We start from the raw sequence: 18,572 nt of genomic DNA on the forward strand, positions 1-18,572 counted from the left end.
ACACAAGTTTGTGTGGGTCAAGAGAGGCATGTAACCTGTTTAACCTACTTGGGAAGCACAGTTTTCAAGGTTTTGGCAGCACTAAATGTTAGAAAATTATATACGTTAGAAACAATTTTTTTTTTTTTAAGATTTTATTTATTTGACAGAGACAGTGAGAGAGGGAACACAAGCAGGGGGAGTGGGAAAGGGTGAAGCAGGCTTCCTGCTGAGCAGAGAGCCCGATGCGGGGCTCGATCCCAGGACCCTGGGATCATGACCTAAGCCGAAGGCAGACGCTCAACGACTGAGCCACCCAGGTGCCTCGAAACAACTTTCTAAAGGAAGTCTTCGAGGAATTTCAATGGGCATTTTTTTTTTAATTTTTAACTTTTTATAAACATATAATATATTTTTATCCCCAGGGGTACAGGTCTGTGAATTGCCAGGTTTACACACTTCACAGCACTCACCAAAGCACTCAATGGGCATTTTTAAAGCTAACTTCTTATATTAAAAAGATTGAAATATCTTTTGAGTATTTAGAATTTTCGTGAGTCTAGACTTCTTTCCTGTAATTCGTCCTGTTTAATGAGGTTTTATTCTGTATCCTGTATTTCTGAAAAATGGGGTTTTTAATGTATTAAAGCAGAAAAATCTCTAGAGAATTGCCATTGTTAAAATAGCGGTTCAATAATCAAGTCTTTGATTATTGGAGGGCTCTTTACGAAGGATTTCCTGAATAAACATGCAGTCCTTTGATTCCTATAGATATGCTAAAACTTTTGCTTGGAGTCAGCCAGACCCTGAAATAGCTCTTTACCCAGCTTGGGCTATTTTGGCCCCCACAGACGTGCTTTTGCTGATTTGTGCTTAGTTGTTGTAACATTGATTGACATTGAGATGCTTGGCATCCTATTAAGTTCGCAGGTGTTGTTTCTTGTGCTGATCACTATTTACAAAAGTATCTGTGTTATGAGTATCTGATGGAGAAGTTTCTTGGAGAAGCCACTAGCTAACAGTGGATAAACAGAGTTCATGGCGTCTCTTACTATGGGTAGACAGCTAGGAAGCTCAGAACTGAGTCTGAGAGTTCACTCAAGACTTGTATATCAGACATTTGTGGATTTATTTTGTTTCTCGTCGTCTCCATATACTTTGTTTTGTTGAATTGTAGGTATTTCTGAAACTATTTTAAATCGTCTTCAAAACGAGAGGAATTATAAACAAATTAATATTGGCTGAAAATAAATCCATGGAAGTTAACTAATCTATTTAGTTATAAACTAGTAATTTGCAGAGCCTGCATTTAAACCTAGATGTAGTCCCAAATAATTTTGTATGTACAATAGAACACTGAAAGGATTTTGGGAAACCATCCTACTGTCCTAACCCCCATTTTAATTTTATTTTTTTTCATTTGGTCTTTGTTCATGTATAGTTCTCCATAGCTGTGATTTTATTTTATGGCATTTTTATCCACTTGGTTTCACAAGCTGAAAATCTGAAGTTATCCTTCATTCTTTTTCCATGCCCCTGCTTAGCCCTGATCCAGTCAGTCACTACTGTCGATCCTAAGCATCTACTTCTCTCTAATTCCAAGGTATAACTGAGCACTCATCATTTCTAGTATGAATCGAACCACCTGTACACTAACAGGTCTTCTTGCATTAGACTTTCATCATCTACAATTAATTTTTTCACTCTATTGCAAATCTTGTATTCCTACAAGGCAAATCTGATCACTTCACATCCTTAAAATCCAATAATGGTTCTCTGTTACCACCCCAGTGTAAAAATCAGAATTTCACAACAAGGCACACAAGGTTCTCTAGGATCTGACCCATAATTACCTTTTCTGCTTTATCTCCCACCACCTCCCACATCTATCCTAAGTTTAATGATCCTACCATTCTAACACTGGGGACCACACACATTCTTTTGTGCTTCTCTGTCTTTCTGATACTAGATTTTTTGGTTATGATGAAAATCCCTTTTTATCTTTCAAGCTTCAACACGAATGTCCCTACAGTCTCTGTGAAACTTTCCCCATCTTCCCCTCTGGCACTCCCGCCCTGCCCCTACCCTATAGCTGAGTTAAGCACTTCCTCTCTGGAGCTCCTGGACTTGCACATGCTTCTATTAGTGCTCCCAGATGATTTAAATTGTAGAGTCCATCTCCTTTCTCAGTCCTTCTGTGGGTCTTCAGTTTTGCCACTGCCCTGAAGTAAAAGGAACCAAAAAATCTGACAAAATCAGTCAGCGCCTTAACAACCCAGGGTCCAAACATCGCCCGTGCCGTAGCTGACTCCTGCACCCCTGCCTCCCACTGTTCTGGTGACACCATCAGGCAGTTCAGGCCAGCTAGTCTGTGCTTGGTGCCTGAAAGAACAGCACCCTTTCCCAAGCCAGCTGTCTGGAAGCATTCTGCTCTTTGGTAGGGCTGCTTTCTGTCTTTCTGTATCTTGACTTAGTTCTCTTGGATCAAACCTGGCTTTGTGTAGGTTGTCATGTGCCCCAATTTGGACCTGCATTTTACTGGATTGCAGCAAAGGACTGCTGCCTCGCACAGCTTGGGGTTTACACGTGCCCGTTTGCTATCCACTTCTTTAGGGCCCTCCATAGATGTCCATGACTAGGCTGTGAGCTCCTTGAGTTCTGATTGTGTGATATTTATCCTATAATCTAAAATGTCTGGTATAACTCTGGGCATGTCATAGATACTAAATGGCTATAACATTGAATAAATCAAACATACATATTTCTCTATATTTTTACATCGTCTTCATAATTTTTATGGTTTAATGATAATCAGTAGCATAACTAACATATATAACATTTCTAACTGAATATATATATGTATATAAAACATATATAGCTGAATTTTCCAGGTTTTCTCTGTGTATACAATGTTTTAATAAACATCTGTGTGTATATGTGTGTGTGCATTTACCATGTTGAACTATCTATTTAGATTAAAGAGGCTCAGTAGCATCTGAGTCTAAAAGTTAATGTGGCCCATTAAAGGGAAAGTGAATTTATTATTGATGTATCTAGGGAATTGTACTGATTGGATAGTACAAAATCCGATGTTAGCTCCAAATTGTGAGAGTATTATCTTATAATAATGTTATAAATTAGAAAGTTAGCTAGAAAATTATTCCAAGGTCTGATATAAAATAATAGCTCAAGTTCTAACAAAAAGGTACAGAAGAAAGTGATGCTAAATCATCTTCCTTTAACTAGAACTCCTATAGTTTTTATATTCATTTTTCTTTTTGTCCTATTCTTCCTTTATTGACAATACATTTTCACATGAAAATGAAATTAAACCATAAACTTCTTTTTTATTTTCAAAGTATGCTGCCCAGCATAAGCTCATTTTTTAAAAAAAGATTTTTATTTACTTATTTGACAGAGAGATAGAGAGAACAAGTAGGCAGAGAGGCAGGCAGAGGGAGAGGGAGAAGCGGGCTCTCTGCTGAGCAGGGAGCCCAATGAGGGACTTGATCCCAGGATCCTGGGATAATGACCGAAGCTGAAGGCAACCACTCAACCAACTGAGCCACCCCGGCGCCCCCTAAAGTATAAACTTCTTAGAGACTACTAAATTTTTATTTTGATGCCTAACACTTAGTAAGTGTTCAATAATAATTAGTTGAATGAATATGTGAGTGAATTTTAGGATGTAGTTCTTTTGCAGTGAATGGAATAGAGCACTTATGCCTGCTCCTAAACTGAGACCGACAGACAGAGCTCCGAGCAGGTGTTCCTTCTTCCCATAGTAGGAAGAGTTCCCCAGACTATTTCTGAATAATCCATAATGTGAATCTGTTTCTGGATAATAGGGAGCTGTTACTGTTTGTCTGTCTGTCTTTCTTTCTTTCTATTTTATTTATTTGAGAGAGAAAGAGAGGACATGAGCAGGGGGAGAGGCAGAGGCAGAGGGCAGCCCTCATAGGGCTCCATGCTTTGTTGAGCATGGAGCCCTATGAGGGGCTCATCCCAGGACCCCTCAGATCATGACCTGAGCCACAGGCAGATGCTTAACCGACTGAGCCACCCAGGTGCCCCTACTCTTTTTATTCCTTTAAGACTTAAAAGAGGGAACTGTTGAACTCGTCTGCAGAAAAACTTATTGCAGAAAAAGTTGGTTTCATGATCTACAGGGAATAAATAACTTCTGTGTCAGGGCCTTTGAGATGTTTTTGAAACACTGAAGTCAGGTATGTTTAGACAGAAAAATTCTGATTTAAAAATATAGGCAATGAGGGCGCCTGGGTGGCTCAGTGGGTTCAGCCGCTGCCTTCGGCTCAGGTCATGATCTCAGGGTCCTGGGATCGAGTCCCGCATCGGGCTCTCTGCTCAGCAGGGAGCCTGCTTCCTCCTCTCTCTCTCTGCCTGCCTCTCTGCCTACTTGTAATCTCTCTCTGTCAAATAAATAAATAAATCTTTAAAAAAAAAATATAGGCAATGAGAGGAGAGTGGTGAACAGGGCATGAAAGGCTGCCCTTAGGCAGTATCTTTTCCAGAGGATATATCACTGTCACCTAGAGACACTCTTCAGTTTCTAATAAATGACTTTTCCACATTTGGCGTCTTTAAATCCCATTACTCTGGAATTATTTTTGAAATACCTGGAGAGATATTTTTTTCTCTTCCCTCCCTCTCATCCTCCCGCCCTTCTTTCCTTCCTTCCTTTGGTATAATTATTTTCTTATTTTGGGTTAGTCTTGGTTAATAAAAAGTAATTTATTGAAAATGGTTTCCTTAAAAACCACAGCTATTTAATACCAAGTATAATTTTAAGGATTGTCAAATTAATTTATCTATTTGTATTTAACTATATATGTTTTGGTAAGATCTGGAGCTAAATATTATATCTTGAAAAACTAACTTGATGTGAAGGTTGTTATTATTTAACATTGTGATTTTAATCTTTTTTTTCTTATTAATATGATTTAAAAGAAAAAGGTACCATATGCCCTGCCTATATCTGTTGTCTTGTTAGCTTTCCTCCAAGGTATGAAACCTTTTAATTGTTAGCTCATTAATCTTCAGGAGGGAGAGAAAATTTGTAGATAGTATTTTCCCCATTTCTAAAGATAAAGAAAGCACCTTCACCAAAGAATTTTTGTTGCTTATTATCAATTTACATAGCACTGGATGATTTCATTATAACTTTGAATGTCAGTTTATTTGTGACATATGGACAGTTTTTTAAAAGGTTTACCTGCAAATGGGATATTATTAATACGGAGGTTCAGCTTTCCTAACTTTTAATCTTGTTATTTTTCTACTCTGTAGATAGTCAGATACTATGATACAAATGAGAATTCTTTTAACATTTCATTTGAAGACACTAATGACATTTAGATCTGACTTAGACACTCATGCTATATTTAAACATGTTCTTTTTTTCCCTTTTAGAACTTCATTTTTCATCTCAATTTTTAAAAGCTGATGTATTTCCATTTGTGATGTCAGTTTTTCTTACCTTCTTTAGTATTGATTGTGAAATTCATGTGACTAGGGCTCAGCATATTTTTAAAATAATGTACCTTGAAATACTCATCAATATTAAAGTCTAAAATTTTAAGATAGTTTTCAATCAATTTCTGATTAGCAAGTTATGATATGTAGTTAGAGATCATTAGAGTTAAAACTCCAGGCTGTGTTAAAAATGGAAGATTCTACCAATGGGTTCGCTTAACTTCATTTTGGATAAATAAACTTTGGTTCAGAAAGGTAAAGATTACTTTCCCAAGTTACACAGCCAGAACTTAGGCAAGTCTAGATTAAAATGACTTTAGTTCAATGTTGCTTTCACCACGTGCTCTGGAATTGGCTCTATTGTCTGTAGATGACATGGCAGGTGGGGCAACAGAGGTCTTTCATTTATGGACTGGAATTAGAGTGGTGTTTGTGTGCGTGCACATGCACACACAATACAAGAAAGTAGAAAAAAGGTGCTTTAATTCTGCTTACTCATGCTTTAAGTCCCTCTATACCTCCTTAGGCTTTCACTTGTTACAGCATTTATCAAACCATTTTAACTGTATGTATTATTGAGGAAATAAATGAATATATATATATATATATATATATATATATATATTTAAATAAGAAAAACATTATGGAGTCGATATGGGGATCAGATATCTTATTCTAGAAAGAATAATCCCACATCTCAGGGTCCTGGGATCAAGCCCCATGTCAGGCTCCCGCTCCAAAGAGTCTGCTTCTCTCTCTGACCTCTCCCCTCTCATGCTCTCTCTCACTGTCTCTTTCTTAAATAAATAAATAAAATCTTAAAAAAAAAAAAAAAAAGAACTGAGCCACATAGCTGAATGAAGAAAAAGTCATAAAAATAAGCTAATTATCAAAATACCATCTGAAGGGAAGGGCTCTCCTGACACAGGCCATCATCTTGCCTCAGTACAGAAAGTGAGCTGTCAGAGGTGAAGCAACTACTGATGAGGTTCAGATTAGATAATAGACCAGGTGGCCAAGAGTAAAGAAGGAAATCTTAAAAAAAGAGTGTTTGACTCAGAGTGAGACTATTTTTTTTTTCTTCTAATCTACCACTAACTAACTTTGTGATAGAGCCCCAGGTTACAAAGTCTGTTGGTAAAACAAACTGTTATATGCTTGCCAATTGTTGCTATTGGTATTATTTCTTTGGTTTAAGGCCAAACTTTTGTTTAGGAGGGTGGTAGGAGAGTTTACCTCCTTTGAGAACCTCTGCTCTAATGAAAGAGGTATGACAGGGAGATGGTTGTCTGTATACCTCTAAACTTTACTGTGGGGTTACCATGAGACTACAATAAAAAAAAAAAAATCACAAAATTACTTTATGCCAAGTGAGTTTCCATTCATTCATTAAGCATTTTATTGAGTGTCTGCAGGCACTGTGCTGGGCTCTGAGGGTACATAGATAAGTATGACCTGATCTCTACCTCCAAGGACCTTGCTGTCTACTAAATGGAAAAAGTAATGCTTTACCAGTTCATTTCCCTACAAAGCTAAGTGCAACGACACCTGGCAAATTGATACAAATTGCAATGGGACTGCAAAGATGTGACCTTCCCATTCACCCTAGGAGTCTTCTGAGGCTTTGTTGAGAAAGGTGTCATCATATAAGACTGTATTTCAGATCATCAAACAGAGTTAAATTCGCTGACATTGAAACTATAAAATTTTGATACTGTATTTCCTGACTATTGTTTGTTTTCATTTTATACAGACATAATTTTCGGATGTGATTAATGTTTCTCTAACGTAGTATTTTCTCCAAGTGTCATGACTTGGACAGCTGCATCAGTGGCATCTGGGAACCAGCTAGAAATGCAAATTCTTGGGTCCCACCTCAAGCCTACTGAATTGGAAACTCTGGGGGTAGGACCCAGCAATCTGTTCTTACACGTTACCTGACATCCCACTAGACTCACGCCAAAGTTTGAGAAGCACTGCTTTAATAATTCACTGATTATCTCTTATATGTTATATAAAATATTTTTATAAATATGCATAAAATAATGTTTTAAAAAGCAGGATGTGAGGGGCGCCTGGGTGGCTCAGGGGGTTAAACCTCTGCCTTTGGCTTAGATCATGATCTCAGGGTCCTAGGATCGAGCCCCCATCGGGCTTTCTGCTCGGCAGGGAGCTTGCTTCCTCCTCTCTCTCTGCCTGCCTCTCTGTCTACTTATGATCTCTGTCTGTCAAATAAATAAATAAAATCTTTAAAAAAAAAAAAGCAGGATATGATCTATATACTTATATGAATTAAGTATGTGTTCTTAATTAAGTATCTGTATGCATCTCCTCATTTAATCTTCACCATAGCTCTGAGAAGAAGCTTAGTGGCTCTCACTTCTGTGTTATTTTCCAAATACGTGTGAAGCATACAAATACTATTTGTCTAGACCTTGCCTCAGACCTACTGAGTCAGAGACTAGAGTTCCTCATTTGTGCTGTGATTGAGAATCACTGAAGTAGGTATTCTTATTGTATATTTTACATGCATGAAAATTGAAGTTTGGAGATGACACACAATTTGACTGGAATTCTGACATAGGATGAGGTTGAACAAATATTTCATTATTTGCTCAGCAAATACCTACTGACCTTGAGTAATTGCTGAGACTGTCTGACTCCAAGGACTGTGCTACTAGTCATTCAAGTAAATTCTTCTTATGTGATCTAACAGAAAAAAAATTTTTTTTTTGAGAGAGAAAGCTAATATTTGCAAAGTGGTTTACAGTTCCATGACAAAGCATCCCACTGTTGTTATCATTACTGTTATAAATTGGAAACCAAGGCTGAGTAAGAGTAAGTGATTTGCCTAAAATTATGCAGCCAGTAAGTTTTGGGGCCAAGAGTGTGAATGTGGATTTTCTGAGTCTGGATTTCAGCTTTTTCCCCAATTCTACCTAATGGCAATTTTATGTACAAAATTAGAATAAGGAAGCTAGTGACATGATATTTACAGGATAGTTTACTTTCCTGATCACGAAGTTTACTTAGAAATTGTAAACAAAATAAAACTAATGTAGTGTTTATAGTTGGATTTTATTTTCCCAAATCTTAAAGAAAACATTTGTGAATCATCCATCTTCTAAATATGAAGACTGTAGCTTTTTTTTTTTTAAAATATTTTATTTGTTTATTTGACTGAGAGCTAGAGAGAGAGCATAAGTAAGCAGAGCGGCAGGGAGAGGGGGAGAGAGAAAAGCAGGCTCTCTGCTGAGTAGGGAGCCCGATGCGGGGCTCCATCTCAGGACCCTGGAATGATGACCCGAGCGGAAGGCAGCCGCTTAACCCACTGAGCCACCCAAGACTGTAGCTTTTTAAGTTTACTAATAGATAATACTGATAGTCCTAATTCATTGCTAATGCAGGATATGTTTGTCAATTTTATTATGGTCCAGATTTTTAATTTTAGTTGATAGATACCTGGGCTAGTTTATTAATGTAGCGACTGAAGCAGATGGGTTTATTTACACCAGGAAGAATGTAATTAGGATAATGTGCTGCTCTTTCTATCGGCCTTTTAATTACCTTTGCCTTATGCCCTTTCCACTTGGGCTGAATCACAGAACAGTTCAATAAAAGGACAGTTTCTGAGGAACAGAGCCATTTCAAGTGAGGGCCTTCAGCCTCTTATTTTGGATTTCTCCTTTCGAGGCAGTTGGGTGGCAATTCAGAAAGACATAACATAGTTTTATTCGAAATCACATCTATAACATCTGTAACATCTGTTACATCTATAACAACATAAGGAATGGTAGATGTTCTGTTGTTTTAAATACTTGAGAATGCAAAACTTAGGACACTGGGTGAGAGTTACCTCCCTACTTCAAAAAAGAGGTGCTAGACACAACCCAACAGGAATTACTGAAAAGGGGTCAGATCACCAATCTGGGTATCTGTCTCTGGTCTATTCAGAAGAAAGATTCATTTAAGATCCTTGGAAGGGAACTCATAGGAATCGAAAGCAACATGGCATTTCTTTTTCTTCTCTTACAGGGAGGGAAGGGAGATGTTTCCCTCAGCTCCAAGTCAAGTGCTGGGGAATGCAAGATATTGCTTTTATTTTTTTTAATTTTTTAAAAAGATTTTATTTATTTATTTGACAGAGAGAAAAAGATCACAAGGAGGCAGAGAGGCGGGGTGGGGGTAGGCTTCCTGCTGAGCAGAGAGCCCAATGCAGGGCTCCATCCCAGGACCCTGAGATCATGACCTGAGGTGAAGGCAGAAGCTTTAATCCACTGAGCCACCCAGGTGCCCAAGAGTAGTGCTTTTAAAAGTTATGGTGGAGGAGTGCATCCTGGGCAGCTCAGTTGGTTAAGCATCTGCCTTTGGCTCAGGTCATGATCCCAGGCTAGGGCTTCCAGCTTGGTGGGGAGCCTGCTTCTCCCTCTCTCTCTGCTGTTCCCTCTTGCTTGTGCTTTCTCTCTTTCAGAGTTATCTATGAAATGGTGGGTTGGCATCTCAGGCTCTGGCTGGATGTTTGCAAAATGGTAGAGACTAGAGGACTTTTCCCATGCCTCTACATTAGCAGAGTGTGAGCATTTTCTTGAAAGAATCTGACACGTGGACCCCCATAATTTGGAGCAAAGTATGATCATAATAGCTTTCTGCTTCTCCTCTAGGGAAGACTAAAGATAGGAAACAAAATAGAGCTGCCCTTAACTGAAGGGCCAGGAGGAAGGGGTCAGCAGTTTCTAAAACTGCACTAATATTATAATTTCTGTGAGCCAAGCGAACCCCATCAAAGAGGGCTGCTTACAGTGGCAAAGCAGAGAGGGGCTGGATATAACAGGTCTGTTGAAGAGTTCACTGTTGCAGGAAACATGTAGACCATATAACCTTGTTGAGTATCTCCCAACTCCACAGACGTGTCTTATGAGATCCTATATTTGGAAGACCATCATGCAGGATGCATTTAATAGTCAAATAATAACTGCAAACAATACTTTAGTTTTTGATGCTGCATCTCTCAGGATCTGGAAATGAATGGAGCAAGGGTGGGGGTGAGGTGAGGAAGGATGAAAGGAGCATAAAAGAACAGAGCAGAGTCCTCTTCCTTATCTTCCTACTGCTTCTCTTCCCACACACCAGGCGCCATTTCCAAATTGGAGGGAAGGGAGAAGCTCTAACTCTTCTATGAGATTAATGCTTTGATTTAGATAAGACCAATCTTTTTAAAAATACCTGATAGCGAAACTATTATGAAAAGATTTCTGAAAGGGACGCTGTCAAGAGTAGAGGAAGGGAGACCCGATGGAGAGTGTTTGGATGAAGTGATGAGAGAAGAATGAAGCTCGCTCTAGTTCATGAAATAATGGATAATGAAGGTCCTCTTTCTCTCACCGATAGCTTATAAGGAAAAGAAAAAGATGGAAGAGGATTCTGCTTTCTGAATTATAAACAATTTAGAATGTATAGGAACACTTCATTTAAAGGAGAGGCTGAATTAGATCATTTCCATGATACCTTCAAACTTCAAAAATCCATACCTTTTTGGTGTGTGGTGGCTGTGTGTGTGACTTTTTAATGGATTGTGCCCAAGAATAATTTTTCAGCTCCAAGTATGCTTTTGTATATAAGTGGAGCGCAAATATTATTTTTGGAATACTGTCTACCTTTCCTGTATGATTATATCCCATATACATCATTTTTATGAGTTATTAGAGGAGAGTTTTCATTACACATTTTGAAATTACATTCTTCCTTGCTGACAATGCAGCTTTTAAATTGTTGGTCCTAATAGTGGTATTAACTAGTTGGCTTTTTTATTATTTTGTGCCAGTGGACCAAAATGACTCAGCCTTTTGAATATAGGCCAGTTCATTCATTCAGCTAGATCCATTTCTTTAAAGCCAAGATACACCATGGAACAATTTTAGCAGGTAGATTTCATGACCAATTTTTAGACAATGAACTTTGGTTTTGGAAAACTTGATCATACATTGTAATATAAAGTGCTACTTTCCCCTCCAATTTCTGTTTTAAGCCTCTGTCTACTACTAATGCTAATGGTCTCTCTAGGTAATGAGAGAATTAAATCATTGGAGTCATTATATGGTGAATGTGGCTGTTTTGATCAGCCTTCAGGGTCTGGCCTGTCTAAGTTTTAAATGGCGAAGTTGAATAATACCCTTTGTTTTTAAAACTTCCAGTGCCTTAGGCTATTTCTAACTTTTTGACATGTACCCAGAGCTAGGCATCACAGGTAGTAGGTATCTGAGAAAAACTTTTTTCTCCCCTTAGGCACTAATCTTGTATTTTAGGTTTTGATTTAAAGAAAAAAAAAAAGTAGTCTCTGAAATATATTAAGTTACTGATCCTAACACGTTATTCTCTCTAGAGCCAATGAATTCTTAAGCAGTATAACTCTAGGGTGTCATGGTCCTTTCTTCTAATAAGCCTGGTTATCTAGTGCTTACCCTGTTTCTTCTCCATGAGCAGAAGACTATGGACTATACAGACTATAGAGACTATATAGACTATAGACAATAGAGACAATGTAAGAAAACATAAATACTTGCATCTGACTCTCAAATTGCAAGTTTTAGAGCCAGTCATATGAGAAGCTCACCCTCTTTATTTTACAGGGTGATAATTTGTTGTTTAAGATGCTGCAAATTTTGCTTCCTATTGTCTAGGCTCATAGATCCTACAACTGTCCATAAGTATTCTTTAAAGCTTAACTTCAGATTTTGCTTTTTTTTTTTTGCATCTTATAATAAAAGTAGTACAGATCCTACAACTGTCCAGAAATATTCTTTAAAGCTTAACTTCAGATTTTGCTTTTTTTTTTTTGCATCTTATAATAAAAGTAGTATATCTGAGACTTAGATTTGCATCTTTTGACCCTAGAAATATAATCACTTTACTCTATGCTGTGGGTGGTTTTGTTGTTGTTGTTGTGTATTATTTTGGGAAGTGCCTGAATAAGACTCTACTTTTAACGTTTTAGCAATAGATGCTTATGTAATGTGAGTACAGTTGCAAAGACTGAATTACTTTCGGTAGTTTTCCAAGTGTGACACTCTCCTGATTACAACCACCTCTTTCCTGGTAAATTAAAGGGTCATAATTCAGAGTCCATTTCATTTCCTGATTGAAATCCCTACCTTCAGGGTTTAAACTGCAGATTTTAACTCTGTGGTTTATAATAAGCATTTAAAGCCCAAAGATCCCAGTTTTTAATCAAGAATACTTTTATTGATGAGAATACTTATGATAATATGTCCAATTTTAGTTCACAGGGTAGATTTTGTATGCCAATGTTTTTATATTTCAAGTGCTGAAATTTGGCAACAGATTTTTTTAAAACTTAAAGTACTTTGTAAAAATATATATGGCACAATATACCTATATTATTGGTTAGGAGGGAGAAAGAATGAGACATTTAATATGTAAAATCTTGGGTTAATTAAAGGTTATTATTTATCTATATATATAAAACATAAGTTGGGATTTATTTATTTTCTTTTTCTTTTCTTTCTTTTTTTTTTTTTTAGATTTTATTTATTTATTTGACAGACAGAGATCACAAGTAGGCAGAGAAAGCTGGCAGAGAGAGAGGAGGAAGCAGGCTCCCTGCTGGGCAGAGAGCCCGATGCGGGGCTCAATCCCAGGAGCCTGGAATTATGACCTGAGCCAAAGGCAGAGGCTTTAACCCACTGAGCCACCCAGGCGCCGCTTCTTTTTTCTTTTTTTTTTTCTTTGCTGAAAAGTTTCCATGCCCAATGTGGAGCTTGAACTCCAACCCTGAGATCAAAAGTCACATGCTCTACCAACAGAGCCAGCTAGGCACCTATATATATTTTAAATTAGTAAGTGATTTGGCAAAAATTGTATTACAACAAAATGCCTAAGCCAGCAAAGTTATGCAAAAACAATCAAGGTTTTCTAATAGTGAGGCAGAATATCTACTATGAACACTTGCTATCCTTGTGCTGTTGCTATGGAGAGATGCTAACTCAGAGAGCTCTAGCTGTGTTGGTTTCCAAACAGCCACCTGAGTACTATTCATATTTTTGACTTATGATCCCGTTTTGTATGGAATTTAAAAAGAAGCAACGAGAATGATAGAAGAAGATAATGGTATGCTAGATTGTTTTCTTTGCTCTTTATGTAATTTATTTCAGTGCTTCCATAAAATTCTTTTAACTAATTGTTTAAACTCATTTAGCTGATAACACTTAAGAAATCATAGAAAATGAATAGAGAAATATATACAAATTATGTATCTAGGACTTTTATATATAAATATATATAATATATTAAATTAAATAATTAAAATTAAATTTACTTTATTTAAATTAAATAAATTAAAGTTATATATTATATATAATATATAATTTATAATATATAATATACAAATTATGTATCTAGGACTAGGACTTTTTGTAATTCTCCTTACATAAAGTATACTTAGGGAAAATGTATTTAGAGACTAAAAGAGATAAAATATGTATTTAATGGCTATTAAAAGCTAATTTTTAACTGATCATCCTTGTAGGGAATGTCGTTGGACCTTTATGATCACGAGTTTTTAATGTTAGAGTAATTGCATATTGAAGACAAAAAATAACCCCAAACATTAAGGAACAATAAAATGCTTTGAAGCTAAAATAATCTATGATCAAAGTATATACTGAGGAGACTTAAGAAACTAAAAGTCATTATATAAATGAATACACTGAATAAATAATAGCTAATACTTAGTATATACTTAATATGTATCAGACATTTTTAGATGTTTTGTACTTATTAACTTATTCAATTATTTAATAAATATTTATTGGGAAATGTCTCTGTGATGGGTATTAGTTTAGACTCTGGAGGATATATATCACCAGATAATTAAAAAAAAAACAAAAAACCTCTGCCCTCTGGGGATTTATATTGTAGTGGGAGAAGACACATAATAATTAAAACTAATAAGTAAAACATCATATGTTATATGGTGATAAGTTTTGTGGTTTTAAAAAAAAGGAGTAAAGGAAGAAAGGGTGTGTAAGTGAATGTGGGAATTTTTTTTAAAAGATTTTGTTTATTTATTTGTCAGAGAGAGAGAGAGAGAGAGTGCACACAAGCAGGCAGAGTGGAAGGCAGAGGCAGAGAGAGAAGCAGGCTCCCTGCTGAGCAAGGAGCCCAATGTGGGACTCGATATCAGGACCCTACGATCATGGCCTGAGCTGAGGACAGCAGCTTAACCAACTGAGCCACCCAGGCATCCTGGGAATTCTTTAATTTTAAGAAGTTTAGTCAGGGAAGGCCCCCATTAAAACCATGATATTTGAGCAAAGACTCGAAATAGGTGCTGAAGACATCTGGATAGTTGGAAGAAGAAAGGCCGAGAAAGAGGAACAGGTGCAAAGTCTAGAGGAGGAAGTCGTTTTGCACATTCATTCCCAGTATATCAGAGAAGCCCATGAAGTGGGAATAGAGCAAGCAAGGAGGAGACTAACTGGAGATGAAGTTAAGGAGAAATGATGGAACTGATCATTTAGACTTGCACTTTCATTTTACTTTCCTTTAAGGATTTATTTTAGAGGTGGGGAGAGGGGCAGAGGGAGTGTAAGAGAGAAACGTAAGCTGACTCTGCACTGAGCACAAAGCTCTGTCCTGTGACCCTGAGATAGTGACCTGAGTGGAAACCCAAAGGGTTGCCCAACTGGAGCCCTGGCTTACGCTTTTATTTTGGAGGCTATATGAAAGGTTTGAGCAGTGAAGTGATACAACCTGGCTTACATTCTAACAAGATTCCTCTAACTGCTATGATGAGAATAGACTGTGGGGAGCAAAAATCAGAAGAGGAAGTCAATTGGGAAGCTGTTGGAGGCCTCTAAGCAGAGATTATGGTTCTTGGAATGGAATTCTGTAATGGGGAGTGAAGTGAGAAGTGGCTGGATTCTGGATGTGTTTGGAAGATAGAGCCAATACGATGTGGTGCCCAAGAGGAAAAGAAGCATCAGTTATGACTCAAGGCTTTTGTCCTGTGCAATGGAAAAAGAAAACTATGGTGGAGATATGAAGACTATGGAAAGAGCTGGTTTGGAAGAGGAAGATCAGTGATTCGTATTGGACATAGTGAATGGACATAGTGAATTTGAGATGCTTGTTAGCTAAGCAAGTAGAAATGAATCCTCACTACTACAGTTCTATGAGGTAGTTAGTATTGTTGTCCCTTTTCTACAGACAAAGCATCAGTCTAGAAAGGTTAACTTCTCTTTATTCACACAGGAAGTAACAGGGGTAGGATTGAAACCCAGGCAGTCTGACACCACAGCTCTTGATTTTAAACACTGAGGTGTCTACATCTAAAGAATTTAGAAATGAGGATCATCATGTTGAGTTCTATAAAATCATGACATGATGAAGTCCTACCATTAGGGTGCCTGGGTAGTTCAGTCAGTTAAGCATCTGCCTTCCGATCCCGGGGTCCTGCATTAGGCTCTCCTCTCAGCAGGGAGTCTGCTTCTCCTTCTGCCCCTCCTCCTGTTCACATGTGCTCTCTTTCTCTTTCTGAAATAAATAAATAAATAAATAAATAAAATCTTTATTACTTTTAAAAAAATTAACATATGATGTATTATTAGCCCCAGGGGTACAGGTTTGTGAATCGTTAGACTTACACACTTCCCAGCACTCATCATAGCACATACCCTCCCCAATGTCTATAACCCAACCACCCTCTCCCTACCACTCTCTCCCTGGGATCCCTCAGTTTGTTTTGTGAGACTAAGAGTCTCTTACAGTTTGTCTCCCTCCTGATCCCATCTTGTTTCATTTTTTCCTTCCCAATCCCCCCAAACCTCCCACTTTGCCTCTCAAATTCCTCATACCAGGGAGATCATATGATAATTGTCTTTCTCTGATGGACTTATTTCACTAAGCATATTTACCCTAAAGATATGAATGTAGTGATCCAAAGGGGCACGTGCACCCGAATGTTTATAGCAGCAATGTCCACAATAGCCAAATTATGGAAAGAACCTAGATGTCCATCAATAGATGAATGGATAAAGAAGATGTGATATATATATATATATATATATATATATATATATATATATATATATATATATGGAATATTATGCAGCCATCAAAAGAAATGAAATTTTGCCATTTGCAACGATGTGGATGGAACTAAATAAAATCTTTAAAAAAAAAAAAAAGTCCTACCACCTGATCCAGGGCATCTGGCAGTATAGATGGCTCTATCTATGTCTGTGTCTGTGTCTGTGTCTATCTCTCTCTCTTAATCTTTATCCTAGAGAGCTAGTTCTCTGTATCTCTTTAGCTGGAGCGGGAAAGGGTTTTCCATACTGCATAACTGTAAATAAATGTGGCAACAGTTCCTATTTTGATTACTCTATTTCTGGTACTGTTTGTATCTGATACTGTTTGCCTCTTAATCTCAAGCTTTCCACTATTTTAGCTTCAGAGGAACTCCCGTGATTCCTGATTACCTCTTGAATGTTGGTTGACACAACATTCTGATTTCCTAGATGTCCATAGCTAACAGCGTTGTTCAGGCGTAGTATATCCTTATGGTTCCATTTGGCTCAATGTGCTCATCATTGTCCAGCTTACCACATGGCAGTTGTTTAGGCTTCCTTTTGTAAGCTCATCTCTCTACACAAGCCCAACTTGTGTTGCTTTGTGCATAATTCAGCAAAAAAAATTATTACCATTTTAATATATAGCCTCTGTATTAAGTAAGATAGACTTAATGTGGACTATACTCTATATAATTTGTACAAAAACTTGTGGAGTGGAAAAATTTTAGTTTTTAAAGGATTACTTATGTTGTCGGCTAAGTTTTGTACTAGCTCTTAGGAAATGTTTTATATCTTGGCATGATATCCTTGGAAACATGTATTTGTAAATGAATGGCTGACATGCTGTTAACTATTCAGCAATACATTCACTAATCAGAACAAATGTAGTGCGTAGTCAATAATATGAATCATTTGTCACTTGGCAGTTGGTCCCATCAGAGTAAGTACAATATTATAAAAAGCTAAACTTTTTCTTTCCTACATGGTATGCTGTGTTATTGCATGATTAAACCAAAGCATTAAAGTCTGAACTCATGATATTTCACACCTACAAATAAAAATACATGTGTCTGGAAGCACTTAGTGAAGCAATGTAAATAATTGAGGGAATTTAAGCTTATACTTGGTGAAGCTATCTATGGCTTGGAGTTAAGCTTGATTAATTATTAAAAATGTGTTGGGTGCAGAAGTGAACTAGTTCTAGGGAAAGAATATGATTTTTGGATTTTTACTTGTAGAAACTTTAATAAGCATTTTAATGTGTCATAAATGTCCTCTAGAAAATGGGAGTAATAGCATCTTTCTTCCCTGGACTACACTTTTTGGAGTCCCTTTCCCTAAGACTTCCCTCTTTCTTCACTGTCCTTGTTTATCACCCCAAAGGCATGTGTAGTGCTGCATTTTGTGTTTGACTCCTATTAGTTCTCAGACATGTTCCCTATAAATATTCATAAAAGCATAATCAGTCCTTCTCTTTCTGTATCTTTTTTTTTCTTTTTAAGATTTTAAAGTTTATTTTAGAGCAGGGAGAGGCAGAGGGAGAGGGAGAGAGACACTCAAGCAGACTCTGCCCTGTAAATGGAGTGGATGTGGGACTCCCGTCTCCTGACCCTGAGATCACTACCTGAACCAGAAACCAAAAGCCAGATACTTAACTAACAGTGCCACACAGGCACCCCTCTTTCTCTAGCTTTTATTGTTTAAGTAATTTTCTTATGTTACATAGATACCCACACTGTGGGCTTAATGCTTCTGCTAATGCCTGGGTCTAGGAGAAGACAGAGCCTCATTCAGGTGAGTTGTGTTTTACAAGGTAGTAGCCACACTGGGCTGATTTCGAAGGGTGCAGGTATTGGTTTATGGGGTGTTTGTAGGAGTGAGGAGCTCCGGTAGAGCTGGGTCACTGAAGTTTCCTTATCCCACAGTTTTGCCTAAGAGCCAGATCTGTTTCTGCTCTTTCTGTTATTAAACAGTTTGCTTTATCAGCATTGCTAGGTCATAGTTTAATAT

At 37.4% G+C, this 18,572-nt stretch overlaps 1 protein-coding gene across 6 annotated transcripts in view; it reads left to right on the forward strand.

Annotated features, from left to right (window-relative positions):
• Positions 1-18,572, forward strand: part of SLC44A5 (solute carrier family 44 member 5) — a 419,902-nt gene that overhangs the window by 13,103 nt on the left and 388,227 nt on the right. For 4 of the 6 annotated variants that reach the window (XR_004276315.1, XM_032302976.1, XM_032302973.1 and 1 more), the window contains exon 2: positions 18,289-18,356. The exons of the other annotated variants lie outside the window; for them this stretch is intronic. The gene's annotated coding sequence lies outside the window, so the exon portion shown is untranslated. The remainder of the gene's footprint in view (positions 1-18,288; positions 18,357-18,572) is intronic. 6 annotated transcript variants of the gene reach the window in all.

This window comes from Mustela erminea, chromosome 10 (genome assembly GCF_009829155.1).
Source record: "Mustela erminea isolate mMusErm1 chromosome 10, mMusErm1.Pri, whole genome shotgun sequence".
NCBI classification, from domain to species: domain Eukaryota; kingdom Metazoa; phylum Chordata; class Mammalia; order Carnivora; family Mustelidae; genus Mustela; species Mustela erminea.